Source organism: Entelurus aequoreus, linkage group LG08 (assembly GCF_033978785.1).
Source record: "Entelurus aequoreus isolate RoL-2023_Sb linkage group LG08, RoL_Eaeq_v1.1, whole genome shotgun sequence".
In the NCBI taxonomy this organism is placed as follows: Eukaryota; Metazoa; Chordata; class Actinopteri; order Syngnathiformes; family Syngnathidae; genus Entelurus; species Entelurus aequoreus.
The window spans coordinates 8,190,229-8,216,905 of record NC_084738.1 but is presented as its reverse complement, the minus strand read 5'-3'; the positions used below and the strand labels follow the sequence as shown (position 1 = coordinate 8,216,905).

The 26,677-nt window shown below is 35.3% G+C and overlaps 1 protein-coding gene across 6 annotated transcripts in view; it reads left to right on the top strand.

Moving 5' to 3' along the window:
- The window catches only part of LOC133655363 (calcium-activated potassium channel subunit alpha-1a-like), a 157,030-nt gene that overhangs the window by 40,899 nt on the left and 89,454 nt on the right, over positions 1-26,677 (top strand). The gene's annotated exons all lie outside the window — the stretch shown is intronic.

Sequence of the window (26,677 nt, the reverse complement as noted above, 5' to 3'; positions counted from 1 at the left end):
CAAAACCGTACCCAGTAGCTGAACAGCTAAACAGACTCAATAACTCCATGGTGATGTCAACTGTCGGCTTTATTGTAAGAAAATGGAAGAGTTTGGGAACGACAGCAACTCAGCCACCAAGTGGTAGGCCACGTAAACTGACAGAGAGGGGTCAGCAGATGCTGAAGCGCATAGTGCAAAGAGGTCGCCGACTTTCTGCACAGTTGCTACAGAGCTCCAAACTTCATGTGACCTTCCAACTAGCCCACGTGTACAGTACGCAGAGAGCTTCTTGGAATGGGTTTCCATGGCCGGGCAGCTGCATCTAAGCCATACATCACCAAGTCCAACGCAAAGCGCCGGATGCAGTGGTGTAAAGCACGTCGCCACTGGACTCTAGAGCAGTGGAAACGCCTTCTCTGGAGTGATGAATCACACTTTTCCATCTGACAATCTAAATTTTAGGGCCAAAAAATATTTTCCCATATATTAGCCGCACCGGACTATAAACTGCATATATATATACGTTGAGAGCGGCCCATTCTTTCACAAATGTTTGTAGAAACAGTCTCCATGCCTAAGTGCTTGATTTTATACACCTGTGGCCGGGCCAAGTGATTAGGACACCTGATTCTGATCAATTGGATGGGTGGCCAAATACTTGTGGCAATATAGTGTATGTCGTTCTTTAATTAGCAGTCAGAAGTCTCTTCAATACACCTTCCAGGCGCTCAACATTTATTTACGGAAGGTCAGCTCTTTAAATAAAAAAACGTGTTTACTTAGTTGCAGTCAACAGGATCCTATATTTGCAACAATGCACCCACCACAGATTGACAACGCTGAGAGATCCCATCTGTCGTTTGATGCGTTATTGTTTTTCTTTTATCTCCCCGTTCCTGCTGTGCTGTTAAACACAGTTAGCCTCCAGTTTTCATAACATTATGGGACAATCTTTTGATAATCATGTCATAGATGCATTTAACACACAACCACATAATGATCTGATACCAAAGAAAACCATTTTGGACTCAAAGAATTAAACTTTTTTTTTTAAAAGGATTTAGATAGCTAGTTAGCTAACTCCAAGCTTATGTTTACGCTACTTCGATACAGTCACATTTTAATATAATGTAGCATTATGTTAGTGATAGCTTTTAACTGGTAAATTCATTCTGTTTTTTCATTCATTTTTTATTTATCTCCTTCATTGATGTGCATTATATGATCAATAGACAATTAAACTCTAACAACAAAACACATATTTACACACCCATGCTTGAGAAGGAACAGGATGAAGAAAATCTTATATTTCCTGCCCCCTTCAACATAAGTAGTTAATGGATAGCCCAGATTCACAAGCATACAAACTAGGGATGTCCGATAATGGCTTTTTGCCGATATCCGATATTCCGATATTGTCCAACTCTTTAATTACCGATACCGATATCAACCGATATATGCAGTCGTGGAATTAACACATTATTATGCCTAATTTGGACAACCAGGTATGGTGAAGATAAGGTACTTTTTTTTTAAATTAGTAAAATAAGATAAATAAATTAAAAACGTTTTCTTGAATAAAAAAGAAAGTACAACAATATAAAAACAGTTACATAGAAACTAGTAATGAATGAAAATTTGTAAAATTAACTGTTAAAGGTTAGTACTATTAGTGGACCAGCAGCACGCACAATCATGTGTGCTTACGGACTGTATCCCTTGCAGACTGTATTGATATATATTGATATATAATGTAGGAACCAGAATATCAATAACAGAAAGAAACAACCCTTTTGGGGGAGGGAGGTTTTTTGGGTTGGTGCACTAATTGTAAGTGTATCTTGTGTTTTTTATGTTGATTTAATTAAAAAAAAACAAAAAAAACCCCAAAAAACCCCGATACCGATAATAAAAAAAACGATACCGATAATTTCCGATATTACATTTTAACGCATATATCGGCCGATAATATCGGCAGGCCGATATTATCGGACATCTCTAATACAAACCAAACAAATACATCCCAATATGATGAAAACTAACAAAAAACACACCAAAAAAACAACAAGTGCAAAAACTTCATGAAGTACAAACCGAACAAAAAATAATACACACCTCACGGGATGATACAAAACAAATACAAAATCACACAAAAAATAAAAAATAACCCAGTAAAATGTAGTATAGCTACTTTGGAATGGCTGTTGCTAGCATAGCCAAACTAGCACAGGTGGCACAGAATGAGTCATCAGTATTAAATGTGTTTTTTTTCCAATCAACACCATAAAGGACACTTTTGCATCAATCATACATAATATATGTATCTCTGACTTCCCTTGTTAACGGCAGTTGTCAAACGAAAACAGCTTATGAGTCACACGTGTCTCACTTTACCAAAGTGTCGAGGAAGTCCGATCAGGTGACAGACTACACAGGGAGTCGTCTTCGGCCTGGTATTTACAGCTTGGAAGTATCGATTTTACATTTAGGGCAGTTGGTTGTAGTGCCCTACGAGATCCAGTAGACGTGAAAATGAACTCCTGATTTTTATATTTCATACCCAGCTGGCACAAGATATTAAATCATCGTTGAGAACTTGTAGAATTAGGTCCTGACGTTGAGCAACTCAAACCTAACGTTGGAGCAACATGCTTTTTGACGACATTTAATTAATGTTGGGTTCTGACATTGATTTAACCATTGAATTTTGGTCATTTCCCAACCAACATTTTACAATACAAATACAACATTAACATGCTTTTTGACAATGTTTATTTAATGTCAGGTTGTGACGTTGATTTGACCATTGCCATTTGGTCATTTCCTTCACTCTCAACTAGGGATGTCCGATAATGGCTTTTTGCCGATATCCGATATTCCGATATTGTCCAACTCTTTAATTACCGATACCGATATCAACCGATACCGATATCAACCGATATATGCAGTCGTGGAATTAACACATTATTATGCCTAATTTGGACAACCAGGTATGGTGAAGACAAGGTACTTTTTTAAAAAATTAGTAAAATAAGATAAATAAATTAAAAACATTTTCTTGAATAAAAAAGAAAGTACAACAATATAAAAACAGTTACATAGAAACTAGTAATGAATGAAAATTTGTAAAATTAACTGTTAAAGGTTAGTACTATTAGTGGACCAGCAGCACGCACAATCATGTGTGCTTACGGACTGTATCCCTTGCAGACTGTATTGATATATATTGATATATAATGTAGGAACCAGAATATTAATAACAGAAAGAAACAACCCTTTTGTGTGAATGAGTGTAAATGGGGGAGGGAGGTTTTTTGGGTTGGTGCACTAATTGTAAGTGTATATTGTGTTTTTTATGTTGATTTAATTAAAAAAAAAACAAAAAAACCCAAAAAAAACCAATACCGATAATTAAAAAAACGATACCGATAATTTCCGATATTACATTTTAACGCATATATCGGCCGATAATATCGGCAGGCCGATATTATCGGACATCTCTACTCTCAACTTACATATAAAACTATTTTGCAACGTTGTTTCAAAGTCACTTTTAAGGACATGTATGTATAATCAACGTTGTATCAATGTCTTGTCCCTGCTGGGTACGGAGTAGCAAATTGTTTACGAAATTGATGTGGATAGACATTGCTGGACTGCAGAGTAAAATTTTAAGTGCATTTTTGCAAAGTCAGTCCCAATTCCAAAATGTCAAAGAAGAATCAAACATATTTTTTTTTATGGGACTAAGAACGCTGATCCTAAAAACAATGCAAACAACAAAGTAGGGTTGTACGGTATACCGGTATTAGTATAGTACCGCGATACTAATGAATCATATTCGGTACTATACCGCCTCTAAAAAGTACCGGTTTCACCCCGTTTAAAAAATGTTTATGTTATGTTTATAAACTCAGGAACTATGTCCATGGACACATGAGTTTTGATTGATTGATTGATTGATTGATTGATTAAAACTTTTATTAGTAGATTGCACAGTACAGTGCATATTCCGTACAGTTGACCACTAAATGGTAACACCCGAATAAGTTTTTCAACTTGTTTAAGTCGGGGTCCATGTAAATCTATTCATGAATATGACCAATGTATGATCCTGTAATGACGATGAATATCGGATTGATACCCAAATTTGTGGTATCATCATCCAAAACTAATGTAAAGCATCCAAACAACAGAAGAATGAGTGATTACTACATTTTAACAGAAGTGTAGATAGAACATGTTAAAAGAGAAAGTAAGCAGATATTAACAGTAAATGAACAAGTAGATTAATAATTAATTTTCAACCACTTGTCCTTAACAATTTTGACAAAATAATAGAATGATAAATGACACAATATGTTACTGAATATGTCAGCAGACAAATTAGGAGTCTTTGTTTGCTTATTTACTAATAAAAGACAAGTTGTCTTGTATGTTCACTATTTTATTTAAGAACAAACTTGCAATAAGAAACATATGTTTAATGTACCCTAAGATTTTTTGTTAAAATAAAGCCAATCATGCAAATTTTTGTGGTCCCCTTTATTTAGAAAAGTACCGAAAAGTATCGAAATACATTAGGTACCGGTACCAAAATATTGGTATCGGGACAACACTACAACAAAACAACCCCCTAAGATTTGTGCTTTGAGCTGTATTTTTTCCCCACATTAAACCGTGACTGACATAAATAGATTCCAAATAAATCGTCCGAAAATGTCTGACTGTGCCCCTGTCCATTCTGTCATGTGTGCTGCAGAATGATGAATCTGATTAATCAGAGCAATAGTATGTTGTTTTAAAATGAATTACGTCGTTAAATAAATATTTAACGCATACAGTAAGAGATTTTTGTTTTATAACATTGACATTGACAAGTGTGCCTCGTAACAAAATTCCGTCTTGCCACCTGTGGTTCCACCCGAGTGCCGAAGGGGGCCGCGCCTCGATAGCAGCAATATTTGGCTTTGCCTCCCAGTCTGATGCTCTATTTTGGGGCGGCGGCAGCTGCCAGAAGTTTCCAGAATAAAACATTGCCCCAGTACTGTAATGCAAATGTGTCAGAAACTGACTTCATTATTATAGCAAACATTTTTTATATTTTTAACTGGATCCAGACATTTTATTTAGCTAAACATTTTTTCAATACCACCCAAAATATGCTTGGATTCATGAAAAGTGTGGTTATTATAGAAATTTAATATTTTAGTATATTTGTTATAATCACTTGTTAAACATACTTTATTTATTTAATGTACTTTTGGTATGCGATGAATAGATATATTTAAAAGATTTTAGCTAAATGACTGTATAGAAAGTTGACTAAAATTACTTGTTTATATTCTTAATGAATAAAAGTTCAAATTATTCAAGTAAAATTACATTAAATTACATTTAAAAAAATAAAAAATAACATATATATATATATATATATATATATATATATATATATATATATATATATATATATATATATATATACTGTATATATATACTATATATATATATATACACACACACATATATGCACATATACATGTATATTTATGTGTATGTATATAAATGTGTGTATGTATATATGTATTGTATATGTGTATATATATATATATATACACACACATTAATACTTGTGTATATATACATATGTATATATATATATATATATATATATATATATATATATATATATATATATATAATGTGTGTGTGTTAATATAATTTTGTTAATTCAAGCTCCCAAAATAAGCTCTACTTAACCAAAATGAATTTATTGTGGGCTCAAATTCATATTTTAGTGTATTTGTATCAATATTGTATTCTATTCAATACATGTATTTATTGTATTATTATTGCATATACAGTATTTCATATTTAGGCTTAATAAGGATACCTTTATTTTAGTTTAGATGGGCTATTTTATTCTAATTAATAATGAAATAAACAAAACATATTAAAGTAAATAAAGATAAAATCAAAAATGTCAACTGGAGCCACACATTAAAATAATATATATATATATATATTTTTTTTTTGTGTGCAATAAAACCCATTGATTTAATTGATTGATTTAATACAATATATGTTTATATTATTTAATTTTATATGAATGTTATATTTTATTATTTGTATTGTTATACATATAATATATTTGTTTTATTATTTGTCATTATATACAGTAGTTAATAATTTAGCTAAATGAGGATGTCTTTAAGTTCATATATGTTTATATCTTTCAAAACAACGCAGTATTAAATCCATAAAAAAGACAAATTAAATAGATTTAAAAAATGGAAGCATTTAATTTAATTTGTATATTTTTCAAAAATGAAGGTTAGTTGAAAAATGAGATTAGTGATAAAACAGTGCTTAAACTGCATTACTACAATGTAACGTATTGTTGAATAAGGTGCCAATCAAAATAAGTGAGTGTGGTGATTTGGCGTGAGGAGACGCTCGCAACATTTATTTATCAGTGTAACAGCCTCTTCCTCCTGCATGGTATAAGCTCTTTGGGACAAACTGTGCGAGTGTTTGGTGCGCTTCCAGGACGGCTTAAATCGCAGCTACACGGCCACTGCGCTGTTATTCAGATCAGAACAATAGAACTACAAAATCCAGCAAAGTGTACTGGACAAACATGTGCTGCACAAAATAAAAGTCCCTGGAATCATTCAAAGAGGGTGGCGTAGTAGTAGTAGAAGTTGTAGTAGTAGTGCATGTATGTGAGCTACACACACACACGATCAAGTTACACATGGCAACTAGTTAGTGTTACCGACACAACATGACACTTTTTAAGGGCGTTAACCTCCATTATTTATGGATTCCACGCCAATACATGACACACAGCAAACTATGAGCTCTTTCCAATAACGCTATGCTATTGAGGGTTTATTTACCTTGTAATAATGTATAATAGTAGCTGGATGTGTTTGCTTTATTAAAGGCCTACTGAAATGAATTTTTTTTATTTAAACGGGAATAGCAGATCCATTCTATGTGTCATACTTGATCCTCTCGCGATATTGCCATATTTTTGCTGAAAGGATTTAGTATAGAACAACGTCGATAAAGTTCGCAACTTTTGGTCTCTGATAAAAAAAACCTTGCCCCTACCGGAAGTAGCGTGACGTTGTCAGTTGTTCACTCCCTCATATTTTCCTATTGTTTTCAACGCAGCTAGAGCTATTCGGACCATTACCCCATTAATTTGAGCGAGGATGAAAGATTTGTGGATGAGGAACGTTAGAGTGACGGACTAGAATGCAGTGAAATACATATTTTTTTTCGCTCTGACCGTAACTTAGGTACAAGCTGGCTCATTGGATTCCACACCCTCTCCTTTTTCTATTGTGGATCATGGATTTGTATTTTAAACCACCTCGGATACTATATCCTCTTGAAAATGAGAGTCGAGAACGCGAAATGGACATTCAGTGCCTTTTATCTCCACGACAACACATCGGCGAAACGCTTTAGCTACGAGCTAACGTGATAGCATCGTGCTTTAACTGCATATAGAAACAAAAAAAATAAACCCCTGACTGGAAGTATAGATAGAAAATCAACAATACTATTGAACCGTGGACATGTAAATACACGGTTAATGCTTTCCAGGCTGGCGAAGGTTAACAATGCTGTGCTAACGACGCCATTGAAGCCTACTTAGCAACCGCTAAAAACATTAGCTCTCCACCTACGCCAGCCAGCCTTCATCTGCTCATCAACACCCGTGCTCACCTGCGTTCCAGCGATCGGCGGAAGGACGAAGGACTTCACCCGATGCGTTTGGCGGCCCGGAGATGTAGGAAGTCAAGGTGAGGTCGCCGGCTAGCGCGTCTGCTCTCCAACAAAGTCCTCCTGGTTGTGTTGTTGTAGTCCGCTGCTAATACACCGATCCCACCTACAACTGTCTTCTTTGCAGCCTTCATTGTTCATTAAACAAATTGCAAAAGATGTCCAGAATACTGTGGAATTATGAAATGAAAACAGAGCTTTTTGTATAGGATTCTACGGGGTACCATAACTTCCGTTTAACTGACTACGTCACGCGCATACGTCATCATACCGCGCGACGTTTCAGCCGGATATTTCCCGGGAAATTTTAAATGTCACTTTATAAGTTAACCCGGCCGTATTGGCATGTGTTGCAATGTTAAGATTTCATCACTGATATATAAACTATCAGACTGCGTGGTCGGTAGTAGTGGCTTTCAGTAGGCCTTTAAGGTCAGCTGCAATTTTGGGGGAATTCTGACCGTCATCCACAATCCCCTTGTGAGACAAGAACACTTGTCTTTCCTTTTTCCACACTGCAAAAAGTCAGTGTTCAAAAACAAGAAAAAAAAATACAAAAATTAGGGGTATTTTATTTGAACTAAGCAAAATTATCTGCCAACAGAACAAGAAAATTTGGCTTTCCAAAACCAGTAAAATTAGCTAACCTCAATGAACCCAAAAATACCTTAAAATAAGTATATTCTCACTAATAACAAGTGCACTTTTCTTGGTAAAAAAAAAAAAGAGACCTTTTTGCTCAATATGTTGAAAAATATTCTTAAATTAAGTAAATGCTAGTGCCATTATCTTGACATAATGATATGCGCTCGGCATTACATTTCTTGAAACCAGCAAACTTATACTAAAAAAAAATGTATTGTTCTTAATGGAAAGGCAACAAGGCAACCGCTTGTTACTCTCGGGGTCTACTAGCCACTCAGGCAAATCATATGGTCTAAAAATGCGACAATATGACATCATCGCGCCAAGTGCGTGCTCTTTCAGTCAATTAGATAGATAGTACTTTATTGATTCCTTCAGGAGAGTTCCCTCAGGAAAATAAAAAAAATAAAAAAATAAACATAAATATATATATATATATACATATATACAGCCCTGCCCCCGGCCAAATTTTGAAGAATTTATCTGAATGTGCATGAACTATCTCTGTTCAAAATTGTTAGAAATGTCACATGTTAAATGTTTAAATATTAACTGTCCGTTTACTGTACTGTGCCAACTGTACTACTATATGAGTACCTATTTTCTATTGTTTCATTGAAAATAAAACAGCAAAGTCCATTTGGCTGCCATCTATGAGACACAATTTTGTCAAAATCATGATTTTTTTTTTCCATGCTTGAAATAAGAAATTATTACTTAAAAAAAAAAGTAGTTTTATACTTGTGAGTGTTGACGACACAGCTTTGCAACAGTTGATATTCTAGTTTCAAGCATGTTTTACTCAGTGTAGGTCATAAAATCTCAGCAACCAGCTTGAACATCTTACCAAAACCCTTAAAACAAGTAAAATACTCTAACATAAAATCTGCTCAGTGAGAAGAATTATCTTATCAAACAGAAAATAAGCAAATATCACCCTTATTTGAGATATTTAATCTTACTTAGATATTAGTTTTTGCAGTGCATGCATTCTTAACAGTGGAAAAACTGCTTGTACGAAGCGGCTAACAATGCAGGTAATGGGATTTAAATGGTAAATGGGTTATACTTGTATAGCGCTTTTCTACCTTCAAGGTACTCAAAGCGCTTTGACACTATTTCCACATTCACACACACATTCACACACTGATGGAGGGAGCTGCCATGCAAGGCGCTAACCACGACCCATCAGGAGCAAGGGTGAAGTGTCTTGCTCAAGGACACGACGGACGTGACGAGGTTGGTAGAAGGTGGGGATCGAACCAGGAACCCTCAGGTAGCTGGCACGGCCACTCTCCCAACCACGCCACGCCGTCACCTTCTTTCATCCGCCTAAAAAAATCCTCCAACAACACTCCATTTACATGCCGGGACCTGCATATTAACCAGTTTATTGTTTGAGCTAACGTCGAGGAACTACTTTTCTGGCGTTGTGACACATCGCCTTGCTCAGACTGCTCCTCCGACCATTAGCGAGTAGGACAGCTACTAGCAAGCTTGAGCTGCTAATAATGTCATGAAAAAGAGGCTTTGAGTTAGGAAAAGTTCATGCTGGATCATAAATCCTGCGTCTCACATGTATAGTAAAAGGTTGTGGCATCATGCCGAGCAGTTGGTCAACTTTGAAAATTCACGAGATACCAACTTGATACTATACGGCTCTTAACAAATGGAACACGGCATAAAACCATCGCGACATCGCTAGGAATAAAATTTTTTTTTATCATAGGAGAATTATTCTGAATTTAGCAGCTCAAGGAGAGTGCAAGTGCTGAAAGATACAACCATACCATCAGTCAACATCTCAATGAGAGCAGTTATTGCTACCAATTCTGTGAAACCAATGTGCCCAGGAAAGAAGTTCTGGTAATGCTTAAAATGACCAAAATACTGTAAATATTACATTAATTATAAATGTACCTGTTACTACAGTATATTGTATACTAGTGTTGTCCCGATACCAACACTTTGGTACCGGTACCAAAATGTATTTCGATACTTTTCTAAATAAAGGGGACCACAAAAAATGGCATTATTGGCTTTATTTTAACAGAAAATCTTAGGGTACATTAAACATATGTTTCTTATTGCAAGTTTGTCCTTAAATAAAATAGTGAACATACAAGACAACTTCTCTTTTAGTAGTAAGTAAACAAATAAAGGCTCCTAATTTAGTCTGCTGACGTATGCAGTAACATATTGTCATTTATCATTCTATTATTTTGTCAAAATTATTAAGGACTAGTGGTATAAAATGAATTAGTAATCTACTTGTTCATTTACTGTTAGTATCTGGTTATTTTATGTTTTAACATGTTATATCTACATTTCTGTTAAAATGTAATAATCTCTTAATCTTCTGTTGTTTGGATGCTATACATTAGTTTTGGATGATACCACAAATTTGGGTATCAATCCGATACCAAGTAGTTACAGGATCATACATTGGTCATATTCGAAGTCCTCATGTGTCCAGAGGCATATTTTCTGAGTTTATAAACATAATGTACATTTTTTTAAAACAAAAGAAGATGTTGTGATGCCCAAAAATATCGATGTAATCATAGTAGTATCGACTAAATACGCTCCTGTACTTGGTATCATTACAGTGGATGTTAGGTGTAGATCCACCCATGGCATTTGTTTACATTTTGGCGCGGGTGAGCTACGGTGTGTAGTGAAGCATGTTTAGCTATTCCTCGTCCTGCAGGGATGATACTTGTAAGAAACTCACTTTATTTGTCGCCGTGGAGGCGAGGATTAGCCATTTAGAAGTAGCTAAAACACTGCTGATTGGACTTTAGCCGCTAGCTAGCTAGCCATGTCTTAAAGCACCTCTTCCTCAGGGTGTTTCAGTGTTATAACTTCACCTTTATCTTTAGTTTTTAAGCCAAAATGCGTCCGTTCTCCCTTTTCTGTCTCCCCACATTGTCTGCTTTTAAGTACTCTGTGATTGTGCGCTGCCGAACATGCTCCTCTGCTCGTAAACCAGCAATGACATGACGACGACGGGGGCGCGGGTACTTTTTAGAGGCGGTGTATTACCGAATATGATTCCTTAGTATCGTGGTACTATACTAATACCGGTATACCGTAAAACCCTATTGCATATAGAGATGTCCGATAGGGGGTGTATATTGTAGCGTCCCGGAAGAGTTAGTGCTGCAAGGAGTTCTGGGTATTTGTTCAGTTGTGTTTATGTTGTGTTACGGTGCGGATGTTCTCCCGAAATGTGTTTGTCATTCTTGTTTGGTGTGGGTTCACAGTGTGGCGCATATTTGTAACAGTGTTAAAGTTGTTTATACGGTCACCCTCACTGTGACCTGTATGGCTGTTGACCAAGTATGCTTGCATTCACTTGTGTGTGTGTGAAAAGCCGTACATATTATGTGATTGGGCCGGCACGCAAAGGCGGTGCCTTTAAGGTTTATTGGCGCTCTGTACTTCTCCCTACGTCCGTGTACACAGCGGCGTTCTAAAAAGTCATACATTTTACTTTTTGAAACCAATACCGATCATTTCCGATATTACATTTTAAAGCATTTATCGGCCGATAATATCGGCAGTCCGATATTATCGGACATCTCTAATTGCATACATACTTGCAGTATGTGTTAGAGGTTTTTAGATGATTTTTAGAGGTCTTTAAAGGTGGAATAGATTGCATCCACATTACCAGCATTGTTAGCTGCCTGGTATTAGCAGATGTTCACTATTTAGAATACAAGAAATTAAATAAAGTTAAAAAGTGTGGATAATTGGAACAATTCCAAAAAAGTCCACTTCCTCTTAAACAATACGTTTTAAGTGTTTTTTACATAACAATTACACTTTATATATAACATTTTTGTAATTCAAATTAATGTTGTCTAAATCACTGTTTAATTTTCAGCTGTCATGTGCGATCAACTTTTTTTTTTAATGTTCTATCCAAATTCTGCTAAGATTTCATCATCTATTCATATTTTATCATTTCATGTTAATACTATTAGCCCTTCTCATGTCGCTGTGCGAGGTGACCATATACTTAAAAAACAGTCTGGCAGTAATGACGCACTACCTGAGCGCCCGCAAATGTCTTTTTTTAGTCAAGTTGAGTCACGTCTACGCACATCAGGCGTCTTCTTCATTATTATTCCCCTTCTATGGGCGACGTTTTATGTACTCGGCGCTCTAAATTGATTTTCTTTCTTCTACTTTCCACTTTCCCTTCAACACCGTGTGTGTGTCTGAACACCTTTGTGTGTGTGTGTGTGTGTGTGTGAGATGTTCACTGAGCGTCACAAATGAGAGCGCCGTGTGCTGATGCGATGCTTGCAGAGTGAATCAGGAAGTGCCAGAGCCTGCAGGTGACTGCCCCCCCCCGCCCCCCCACCTTTCCTTTCCCCACTCCCTTCCTCCCCTGGTCTCTGGAGTCGACTGCGGCCTATTGATGTCAACAACAGGGAGTGAGGAGACTTTAGTCTTTATTATCTACTTACCTTGGACTCAACATTAGGTACACCTGCACCCTAGATAATCCCATCCAATAAGAAAAGCTGCATAATCATGAATAAAAATATACAGGTTTTCCCACGGGTCAATTAAAAGCATTAAAATTCATTGAATTGGTTTTGCAAAAATCAAGGTTTTAAATGGTAATAAATACAATGTTAAAGGCCTACTGAAAGCCACTACTAGCGACCACGCAGTCTGATAGTTTATATATCAATGATGAAATCTTAACATTGCAACACATGCCAATACGGCCGGGTTAACTTATAAAGTGACATTTAAAACTTCCCGGGAAATATCCGGCTGAAACGTCGCGGTATGATGACGTATGCGCGTGACGAAGTCAGAGTAACGGAAGTTATAGTACCTCGTAGAATCCTATACAAAAAGCTCTGTTTTCATTTCATAATTCCACAGTATTCTGGACATCTTTTGCAATTTGTTTAATGAACAATGAAGGCTGCAAAGAAGACAGTCGTAGGTGGGATCGGTGTATTAGCAGCGGACTACAGCAACACAACCAGGAGGACTTTGTTGGAGCGCTAGCCGTGCTAGCCGCCGACCTCACCTTGACTTCCTACGTCTCCGGGCCGCCAAACGCATCGGGTGAAGTCCTTCGTCCTTCTGCCGATCGCTGGAACGCAGGTGAGCACGGGTGTTGATGAGTAGATGAGGGCTGGCTGGCGTAGGTGGAGAGCTAATGTTTTTAGCATAGCTCTGCGAGGTCCCGTTGCTAAGTTGCTAAGTTAGCTTCAATGGCGTCGTTAGCACAGCATTGTTAACCTTCGCCAGCCTGGAAAGCATTAACCGTGTATTTACATGTCCACGGTTTAATAGTATTGTTGATTTTCTATCTATCCTTCCAGTCAGAGGTTTATTTTTTTGTTTCTATATACAGTTAAAGCAAGATGCTATCACGTTAGCTCGTAGCTAAAGCATTTCGCTGATGTATTGTCGTGGAGATAAAAGGCACTGAATGTCCATTTCGCGTTCTCGACTCTCATTTTCAAGAGGATATAGTATCCCAGGTGGTTTAAAATACAAATCCGTGATCCACAATAAAAAAAGGAGAGTGTGGAATCCAATGAGCCAGCTTGTACCTAAGTTACGGTCAGAGCGAAAAAAGATACGTCCATCACTGTCTCTCAAGTCCTTCACTGTAACGTTCCTCATCTACGAATCTTTCATCCTCGCTCAAATTAATGGGGTAATCATTACTTTCTCGGTCCGAATCTCTCTTGCTCCATTGTAAACAACGGGGAATTGTGAGGAATACTAGCTCCTGTGACGTCACGCTACTTCCGCTACAGGCAAGGCTTTTTTTTATCAGCGAGCAAAAGTTGCGAACTTTATCGTCGATTTTCTCTACTAAATCCTTTCAGCAAAAATATGGCAATATCGCGAAATGATCAAGTATGACACATAGAATGGATCTGCTATTCCCGTTTAAATTTAAAAAAATAATTTCAATAGGCCTTTAAGAGGCATTAAAGCAGGGGTCTGCAACCCGACATGTTGAAGGAGCCATATTGGACCAAAAATACAAAAAACTAATCTGTCTGGAGCCGCAAAAAGTAAAAATCCTTATGTAAGTGTTATAATGAAGGCAACACATTAAGTAAGTGTATCAGAGGGTGGGATAACTCCTGGAAAGGACTGGCTTAGAATGGCCAAAGATGTAGATGTGTGTGTCCAAGTTAAAGGAAAGGACAGCCTGTCTTCTTCTAATGGATTTATTACAATCTTTTGCTGTGGTCTGGAACAACACGGTACACAAACAACTATCAGAAATGCAGTCAATATTACATACAGATAGTGTGTCATGAGACATGCAAATATCAATTAAATACCCATAGGACATAAGTAAAGGAAATTAAATTAACTAAAATATACCTACAAACGAGGCATAATGATGCAATATGTACATACAGCTAGCCTAGATACATGTTAGCATCGATTATCAGCGCTCCACGCAAGTCAACAACATCAACAAAGTTCACCTTTGTGCATTCACACACAGCATAAAACGTTTGGTGGACAAAATGAGAGAAAGGAGGAGTGGCATAAAACACGTCTTACTGTGGCAGCATCGGAGAAAGTTGTACATGTGTAATTGTTTGGTTGTCAAATGTTAAGGTGGTATTATTAAATAAATTAAATTAAGTAAGTGTCTCAGAGGGTGGGATAACTCCTGGAAATGACTGGCTTAGAATGGCCAAAGATGTAGATGTGTGTGTGTGCAAGTTAAAGGAAAGGACAGGCTGTCTTCTTCTAATGGATTTATTACAATCTTTTGCTGTGGTCTGGAACAACACGGCACACAAACAACTATCAGAAATGCAGTCAATATCACATACTAATGTGTCATGAGACATGCAAATATCAATTGAATACCCAGAGGACATAAGTAAAGGAAATTAAATCAACTCAAATATACCTACAAACGAGGCATAATGATGCAATATGTACATACAGCTAGGCTAAATAGCATGTTAGCATCGATTAATAGCGCTCCACAAAAGTCAACAACATCAACAAAGTTCACCTTTGTGCATTCACACACAGCATAAAACGTCTGGTGAACAAAATGAGACAAAGAAGGAGTGGCATAAAACACGTCTTTCTGTGGCAGCGTCGGAGAAAGTTGTACATGTAAACAAACTACGGTGAGTTCAAGGACAGCCGAAATTAGTAGGATAAAACGGCGCTGGCCAAATACTCTCATCAGTGAAGCATAAACACAAACGTATTAAACATTGGGCTTTCTGACATTTAGGAAGGTTTGTGTTATGTTTGTCCTCCTACAGAAACATTATTAAAACAACAAATATTTTTTCCCCCCCATCTTTTTTCATTTTTATATATTTTTGAAAAAGCACCAAGGAGCCACTAAGGCGGTGCTAAAGAGCCGCGGGTTGCCGACCTCCGAATTAAACAAACAAAGAAAATCATACAATTGCTTTTGGCAACAAAAAAGACAATAAAACAATCTACCTGACCCAGTTTTTCCAATTGGGGGAAAAAAAATTGCACTTCAAGATGCGAACAAATATTGAGAGTTCATTTTATTTTGTTATTCACCTTCCAACTACATTAAAAATACTACAATAGTGACAAATATGTTTATTGCGTTTGAAAGGGTTACTTATATACATTAAGATTAATTAGTGCTTAATTCAGCCACAGTTAATGTAAACTTTTCATCGATTCAACATTGTTATTGTCAAATGCTTGCATTTGTGTCTGAACTGACAATTGTAGGCTTTTGATTATATTTAATAACTATCTTCAGTAGGACACTACATGTGTTTTAAGTTGCATCAAATTAGATTTGCTGATACCTGCAGAAACCCTTTTGCTACCTGGAGGTTTTCTAGTTTGACTTTGTTAGACAACCCTCCCGTGATTTGTTGGCGTCACACTTCCGTCCCAGTGCAAATTATTTTGACGTAATAACCTCCACTAATGAGCCTCCAAGGTACACTACCCCCCCCCAACGCCACTATTATGCAAACTTTTTAGTGATGTTCTAACAATAACACGTGTTTATGAGCTCCGAATGTGAGTATCATCGTCCAGTGTTTCCCACACATTCATTTATTTGTGGCGGCCCGCCACGAAAGAATTACGTCCGCCACAAATAAAATTAAAATAAAAATAATAAAAAATTAAAAACAATTAAAAATATATTTTTTTAATTTTTTTTTAATTATTATTTTTTTGTCCTTTCCAGCTTCTCAGGCAAATTATATAGTTGATGTAGATGCCCATATAGGCTGTTCAGATTTACTTTACAAAAGAGAAATGTAGGATACTTCTCTTGTTGCCTTATTTGTATTTGACCACTACTGTTTTCTGTTTATTTGTTACTGACTGTGGCAGGACACCTCTGCCTCTGTTTCACTTTATGTTGCTGGTAAATAATATGGTTGTAGTAGTAGGCTAAAGTTAAATTATTTAGTATGCACTAATTAAAGGGGCAGAGCTTTAAGAGACATTTTAGCTTTTATATTTTATGAGATATATTTTTTGTAAGAACCACAATTAATAAATATATTTCAGTGAATAACTTATTGTTCAAATCTGTATATAAATATGTACATAAAGTGTTGTAATTATATTGTAAAATGGATGGATGGATGGACGTTTAAAACAAAGCTGTTATTATTAAAGTATACATTTTTTGAGCCTTTTTAGAGAAAATCATATCACTGTAGTAAATTATGCAAATTACTCGATGATGTCATGATGACCACGCCCATAGCCACGCCCATAGCCACGCCCCCATCGCCACAGGTATCTTGGCAGTTTATGGGAATCACTGTCGTCCTTACTTGTTTGCCGTACTTTTGTGAGAGGCTTCGCTACACATCTTAAAAAAAGCTCAGCGAGCTGTCAGTCAGCTACAGATGTAGGAGCTGTAAGTTTAATCGTTTTGTTTTTCTTCAGTGAATATGCTAACCTCGAATGTTTATAAGTGACTGTAATGTTAGCATGCGCCTCACATAGCTACGCTAGTCTTGGTAATGTTTGTGTCCTCCTATCCCGTTATTGTTAGAAATACAAACCCCAAAACCAGTGAAGTTGGCATGTTGTGTAAATGGTAAATAAAAACAGAATACAATGCTTTGCAAATCCTTTTCAACCTATATTCAATTGAATAGACTGCAAAGACAAGATACTTAACGTTGGAATTGGTAAATGTTTTTTTTTGTGCAAATATTAGCGCATTTGGAATTTGATGCCGGCAACATGTTTCAAAAAAGCTGGCACAAGCGGCAAAGAAGACTGAGAAAGTTGAGGAATGCTCATCAAACACTTATTTGGAACATCCCACAGGTGAACAGGCTCATTGGGAACAGGTGGGTGCCATGATTGGGTATAAAAGCAGCTTCCATGAAATGCTCAGTCGTTCACAAACAAGGATGGGGCGAGGGTCACCACTTTGTGAACAAATGCGTGAGCAAATTGTCGAACAGTTTAAGAACAACATTTCTCAACCAGCTATTGCAAGGAATTTAGGGATTTCACCATCTACGGTCCGTAATATCATCAAAAGGTTCAGAGAATCTGGAGAAATCACTGCACGTAAGCAGCAAAGCCTGTGACCTTCGATCCCTCAGGCGGTACTGCATCAAAAAGGGGCATCAGTGTGTAAGGGATATCACCACATGGGCTCAGGAACACTTCACAAAACCACTGTCGGTAACTACAGTTGGTCGCTACATCTGTAAGTGCAAGTTAAAACTGTACTATGCAAAGCGAAAGCCATTTATCAACAACACCCAGAAACGCCACCGGTGTAAAGTGGTAAAAATGCCCCTGTGCCAACATTTTTGCAACGTTTTGCTGCCATTAAATTCTAAGTGAATGAGTATTAGCAAAAAAAAAACAAGTTTCTCAGTTCGAACATTAAATATCTTGTCTTTGCAGTCTATTCAATTGAATATAAGTTCAAAAGGATTTGCAGATCATTGTATTCTGTTTTTATTTACAAATTACACAACGTGCCAACTTTACTGGTTATGGGTTTTGTACATGGCATGTATTACTTTTAAGGGGGACGGCGTGGTGAAGTTGGTAGAGTGCCCTTGCTCCTGATGGGTGCTGGTTAGCGCCTTGCATGGCAGCTCCCTCCATCAGTGTGTGAATGTGTGTGTGAATGGGTGAATGTGGAAATACTGTCAAAGCGCTTTGAGTACCTTGAAGGTAGAAAAGCGCTATACAAGTATAACCCATTTATCATTTATTTATTTATTAAGGTACTCAATCTGTACAGTTACTTCAAGGCAGTGGTTCTCAATTCCCCGGGGGGTCCCGCCCCACTATTTGACAAGCATCGCTTTAAGGGGATAGGAGGAACTGGTGTTGACGCTCGACAGAAGGTGCTCGATGGTGCGTGTCATCCTCATTGTGACTCGTTAGACAGCGTGTGAAAAGGTGCCGCTAAAAGGTTCCTTTCAAGACGTGCTGCCGCTTCATGTACTGCGCTGTGGTGCCGCTTATAACGTTGGATTTTGGCCGGTCGCCATCAGCATGGGTCACTCGGCGAGGGAGTACTGAAGGCTCAGCTCTTAAAGGCACGGTGTTGCATTCCCCACATGGAATGATGAATTATCATGATTTTTTTTTTTTAATTATACAAATAATTGTATACATGACTTATTACTCAGGTACAAATCAGTACCGTGACATTCCAAAAATAAAAAAAACATCACTACAAAATGTTTCTATAGAAATGCTATATTTTGTGTTTGTGTTTTTTAAATATGTTGCAATAATTTTAACATAAGTTATAAGGTTAAAGCAAGAATATTATTTTCTTCACAATTTAAAAAAAAAAAATTATGTTTCATTCAAATGATTTATATTATATTTTTAGTTGACATTTTTAGTGTTTGTATTTTTTAAATATGTTGCAATAATTTTAACATAAGTTATAAGGTTAAAGCAAGAATATTATTTTCCTCACAATAATTTGTATTTAAAATTATGTTTTTTTAAAATTATTTAGATTATATTTGTAGTTAACATTTTTAGTGTTTGTATTTTTTGAATATGTTGCAATAATTTTAACATAAGTTATAAGGTTAAAGCAAGAATATTATTTTCCTCACAATTATTTTTATTTAAAATTGTTTTTTTTAAATTATTTAGATTATATTTTTAGTTGACATTTTTAGTGTTTGTATTTTTTAAATATGTTGCAATAATTTTAACATAAGTTATAAGGTTAAAGCAAGAATATTATTTTCCTCACAATTATTTTTATTTAAAAATGTTTTGTTTTTTATTATTTAGATTATATTTTTAGTGAACATTTTTAGTGTTTGTATTTTTTAAATATGTTGCAATAATTTTAACATAAATTATAAGGTTAAAGCAAGAATATTATTTTCCTCACAATTTTTTTTATTTAAAAATGTTTTTAAAATTATTATTTAGATTATATTTTTACTGAACATTTTTAGTGTTCGTATTTTTTAAATATGTTGCAATAATTTTAACATAAGTTATAAGGTTAAAGCAAGAATATTATTTTCCTCACAATTATTTTTATTTAAAAATGTTTTGTTTTTTATTATTTAGATTATATTTTTAGTGAACATTTTTAGCGTTTGTATTTTTTAAATATGTTGCAATAATTTTAACATAAGTTATAAGGTTAAAGCAATAATATTATTTTCCTCACAATTTTTTTTATTTAAAAATGTTTTTTTTAGTTATTTAGATTATATTTTAGTCAACATTTTTAGTGTTTGAATTTTTGTAATATGTTGCAATAATTTTAACATAATTTACAAGGTTAAAGCAACTATTATTTTCCTCACAATTAAAAAAAAATGTAATATGTTTTTTAAAAATTATTATTTAGATTATATTTTTAGTGAACATTTTTCATTGTATTATTTACTCATTAGAATGTACCTCTGACTGTCACAAGTAAAAAATTATCAATCACATTTAAATTTATTTATTTAATTAATTTTTTGGTATAAAAACTCTCATAGACAAATCTAATAGACATAATGTGCAACATGTAGTCTTGCATTTGTGACTACAAAATGACTAGAGGATACATTCTATATTTTGTCATGTTTTGCTGGTATTTACTCATCTTTAATCGCCCTCAGACCCCAAAGAGTACAAAGAGCATTGATGATAAATGTACTACGAATACTAAAAACAAACACAGATGTTGGGTTTTCCATTCATAAATTAAATTAAATAACTGTCCCTCATCAAGCAAAATAAGTTTTTCCTAGCTGCAAACGTCACCGATGTTTGTTCTTATTTCATCTTGACTCACATTGCACGTTGGAGAAAATAACCGAAGCTGTACAAGGTGCAGCAGGTGAGGGCAGTGATTAAATCCTATCAAGCGAGTTAAGATCTATAAAGATGATGTGTAAACATAGAGTCCGATCAGCGTGCATTAAGTGGACAAGCTGTGTGTGTGTGTGTGTGTGTGTGTTTTTTTGGAACGCTGCTAACATATAAGACAACGAGGCAAAAACAGACAGCAGGCAGTTGGCAGCAGCGTCGCCATGGCAACCGTCTCCCTGCATGCAACTTCAAAATGGACTGGTGGTAATGTTCATGTTTGTGCTGCACAGATCACGGACACGCAGTTGGTTGGACTTGTGAAGTTTTGGAGTCTCGACCTTAATTAATGCGCTCCTAATGCCTCTCATTCTGTTGTCATTTGGGATTTGAAGACTTGACCGTTGTTTAAGTTCTCTGGTGAGTGTAAGGAAGTATTTAGTGGGGTGGAAAGATCAGCTTGGGTCTTGTTTACCACTTTTTTTTTTTTTTTACATAAATATATTACTTGTAGCACAATAAAGAGCAAGGAAAAAAGAGCTTGTTTCGCAGGTTTCCCAGCTCGTCAGGGGATTTATTTTCGTTGTAATTGTAATAAGTACATTTGACGTGTGATTTGTCTCATTTTACTTGGTGCATTTTCTTCATTTCTTCAAGTGTTTTTGTTTTTTCGAGGCGTCAACGTAAAGAAAAAAAAAAATCCCCTGACGAGCAGGGAAACCTGCGAAACAGGCTTGTAGTGATGAGAAAGCATCCGTGTTTTTTCCTGACCCAAGGTATAATAGATATACCGTATTTTTCGGACTATAAGTCGCAGTTTTTTTCATAGTTTGGCCGGGGGTGCGACTTATACTCAGGAGCGACTTATGTGTGAAATTATTAACACATTACAGTAAAATATCAAATAATATTATTTAGCTCATTCACGTAAGAGACCTGGGGCCGTACTTATCAAGCTTCTTAGAATTACTCCTAAGAAGTCTGCTAAGAGTTGACTTAAGAGTAAATAAATTCTTCGCTGAAAGCTGCACTTAAAAGTTAGTTATCAAGCGTCTTACTCACACTTTCAGCGAAGTGTAGGACTGAATCTTAAGTGTCACACTCAGAGCTGAATTACGACATTACTATGTGCCGTAAACGCAATTTTAGGTGACGTCATTTCTGTGTCCATAGAAATGACCAATCACGGAAGGGAATTCGTTGTCTAAGAATAAAGAAATATCTTGGAAATATTTAAGTGGACAATGGGAGTGTATATTTTGACAATAAACTACAAAATAATACAAAACAAACTAGTCCCCGCCGGCACTCACGCTACCGCTCCCTCTCTTCTATCGCCCACACACTCACTGACGTCACTCACCTCACGGCCACACACATACGCTACTGTCATAACATTTTCTTTCCAATTCATTAATCAGGCAACTAATTTGAAACTGGTGTGGGTGGCTCTATATATACTAGCCCACTGCAGACACATGCAGAAATCAACAAGGAATCGAAAAGTATTAAATCTGTGACAAAAATAATATCCGCTCTGTCTAAACGATACCGTTTGATCAGCTGCTCGTCATAAAAAAACAACAACATTGTTCCGTTCCCTGAACGTTCGCGCACGTCTCTCTCGCCTCAGTGCCATCCCCTGCTGGCAACTCCTAACCACTTAAGACACCTCTGAAGGTCTCTTAAATATCGTGGAGAGTAGGAGTGATTCTTAGACTTAAGAACGTTGATAAAAAGCTTTTATTCTTAAGTTTGAGAGTAGGACTAAATTTCGCAAATTCTCAGGACTTAAGTGTAAAATGGCACTCTAAGAAGCTTGATAAGTACGGCCCCAGACGTATAAGATTTCATGGGATTTAGCGATTAGGAGTGACAGATTGTTTGGTAAACGTATAGCATGTTCTATATGTAATAATTATTTGAATGACTCTTACCAGTTGGTTATTTATGCGTCATATAACGTACACTTTTTTCAGCTTGTTATTCACTATTCTTTATTTATTTTAAATTGCCTTTCAAATGTCTATTCTTGGTGTTGGGTTTTATCAAATACATTTCCCCAAAAAATGCGACTTATACTCCAGTGCGACTTATATATGTTTTTTTCCTTCTTTATTATGCATTTTCGGCCGGTGCGACTTATACTTATAGTCCGAAAAATACGGTACATACATATTTTTTGTATATTTAATATACTATATATGTATACACAATATGTGTACTGTATATGTATGCTTTATATATATATATAGTATATATAATATAGAATAATGAAATAAATAATACAAACATAATAAAATATCTCTCTGAGAACCAGCATTCTTTACAAATAACCTACTAATTTGACACAAGAAAAAAAACCTTCACAATGTTGACATTTTCTTAAAATGATTTAAACATTCTAGAAACTCCAAAACACTGTAGGCAGTAATTGCATCAGTGTTATTTTCCTCTTGACTTTCATAGTTACTGTAATAGAAGACGGAAAAGTGCGCCCCCCTGTGGTGACATAGGTCGGTCACTGAGTAGAAGGACAAGTAGACCTCTCAGTTGTGTCCTCGCTCGACACTTCTCAAGTCACTTCGACGTTTCAGACACCTTTATGAAGACTTTCAGGTCGTAGAAACTTCGATAATGACTTTTGGATGGTGTGGGCAAATGCAGCAGGCCTGGAGGCGTACATGTATTTTTTCCATGTTGATAAAAAATGCATGGTCAGCCGTGTTGCTGCTGCACAATAAGAAATGTGCATCATGGAAATGAGCTCATTCATTATGCATGGATGCTCATTTGTGTCATTTGGAAATGGAGGAGCGCCAGGTCGGCTCATAGATAACCCCCCCAACACACACACACACACACACACACACACACACACACACACACACACACACACACACACACACACACACACACACACACACACACACACACACACACACACACACACACACACACACACACACAATCCTCATGTGTCTTGTGGTGTGTTCTGTCCAGTGCACTTTCAAGTACTGATGTGTACTTCAGTTATACTGCCTTTTTGGAACAGCGGCTACAACTGTACTACACACTTTCAATGTGGTGAAAGCTGAAGCCGTTGGTCGTCACCTCGCCGTCTATTTGTGTTTATTTACACTATCACATAGACAGGAAGTGATGTACTACCGCATGTACACTTGTACACAGTATAATACACTTTTAGACAATATAATACACATATACACATTATAATACTATCCACACCTGTCAATATATTTTAGGGCTGCAGCTAACGATTAATTTGATAATCGATTAATCTGTCGATTATTACTTCGATTAATCGATTAATAATCGGATAAAAGAGACAAACTACATTTCTATCCTTTCCAGTATTTTATTGAAAAAAAACAGCATACTGGCACCATACTTATTTTGATTATTGTTTCTCAGCTGTTTGTTTGTACATGTTGCAGTTTATAAATAAAGGTTTATTTAAAAAAAAAAAAAAAAAAAAAGCCTCTGCGCATGCGCATAGCATAGATCCAATGAATCAATGACTAAATTAATCGGCAACTATTTTTATAATCGATTTTAATCGATTAGTTGTTGCAGCCCTAATATATTTTAAAATATATTTTTTACAAATATATATAAATGAAAATAAAAATATCTTTATTTTGTCATTTTTACTATAATAAACATGTTTTTATTTATGTAAAATAGATATGCATTTGTTTATATATATATATATATATATATATATATGTATATAGTCGACGTTTCTGTGGTTTTATCCGTTATACAGTGCTTCCGGGGTAGAGCGGAATATATGTTAGATCAGGAAAAAACAGAGGCTATTTCCTCCCTACAAGCCTGTTTCGCAGGTATTCCCGCTCTTCAGGGGATTTTGTAGAATAAAATTGAGTAACATTCAATAGAATCCCCTGAAGAGCAGGGAAACCTGCGAAACAGGCTTGTAGGGATGAAATAGCCTCTGTGTTTTTTCCTGACCTAACGTGCGTGAGTGTGTGTGTGTATATATATATGTATATATATATATATGTATATATATATTTATATATATATATATATATATATTTATATATATATATATATATATATATATATATATATATATATATATATACACACTACCGTTCAAAAGTTTGGGGTCACCCAAACAATTTTGTGGAATAGCCTTAATTTCTAAGAACAAGAATAGACTGTCGAGTTTCAGATGAAAGTTCTCTTTTTCTGGCCATTTTGAGTGTTTAATTGACCCCACAAATGTGATGCTCCAGAAACTCAATCTGCTCAAAGGAAGGTCAGTTTTGTAGTTTCTGTAACGAGTTAAACTGTTTTCAGATGTGTGAACATGATTGCACAAGGGTTTTCTAATAATCAATTAGCCTTCTGAGCCAATGAGCAAACACATTGTACCATTAGAACACTGGAGTGATAGTTGCTGGAAATGGGCCTCTATACACCTATGTAAATATTGCACCAAAAACCAGACATTTGCAGCTAGAATAGTCATTTACCACATTAGCAATGTATAGAGTGTATTTCTTTAAAGTTAAGACTAGTTTAAAGTTATCTTCATTGAAAAGTACAGTGCTTTTCCTTCAAAAATAAGGACATTTCAATGTGACCCCAAACTTTTGAACGGTAGTATATATATATATATATATATATATATATATATATATATATATATATATATATATATATATATATATATATATATATATATATATATATATATATATATATATATATATATATATATATATATATATATATATATATTTAAAATATAATTATTGAACCTATTTTCTTCAATATGAAATGCATATATACCTAAAAATATATTTAGGTTTTATATTATGAAAAAACATACATTTTGTATGATTCCAATGGATTGGATGGATTGTCTTATGTCCGTATTAAACCAACCAATCTGTTTTGAAGTTCATGTTCTGTTGTAAAAAAAAAAAAAAAGACAAATAATGAATATAGTAAATGCACATATTTTATTAAATGTATTTAGTATACAGTATAGGCCAAAAGTTTGGACACACCTCATTTCAATGCGTTTTCTTTTATTTTCATGACTATTTATATTGTAGATTGTCACTGAAGGCATCAAAACTATGACACCTGTGAAGTGAAAACCAATTCAGGTGAGAATGCCAAGAGTGTGCAAAGCAGTAATCAGAGCAAAGGGTGGCTATTTTGAAGAAACTAGAATATAAAACATGTGTTCATTCATAGTTTTGATGCCTTCATTGACAATCTACAATGTAAATAGTCATGAAAATAAAGAAAACACATTGAATAAGAAGGTGTGTCCAAACTTTTGGCTTGTACTATACTGTATATCTATATATATATACTGTATAATGTAAATTTGGAATAATAATAAATATGTATGTATATTATTTAGGGTTGTGCTGATCAGTCAGCGGCAGATTGATATTGCCCGATTTTGGTGAAAAAGTATGTGATCAGCCATTGCCGATTTATGTCTTTTAATGCCTCACTAACACTGTATTTATTATTATTATTATTACTGTATTTGTTTTGATCACACAGTTGTATGTAATAATGTAGAACAATTAACCAGTTCAAATATTGTGTTGATATTGTTGAACTGTAAATAGCACTCACCATAAATACATGTACAGTTTAAACATGCGATCGGTATCTATATTGGTATCGGCCGATTTCACTCGTGGATGATCAGTATCGGAATCGCATGAAACCTTGCCCGGAACATCCCTAATAATAATACATGTGAAATAAATCAAATAACATCACACAAAATGGAAATATATTTGTGTGCATGTTTATATCAAACAAATACATTTTAAGTATATGTTTTTTATTTAACAAAAAACATAACAATTAAAACTATTTGATGTATTCTAATGACTGTATTGAATGC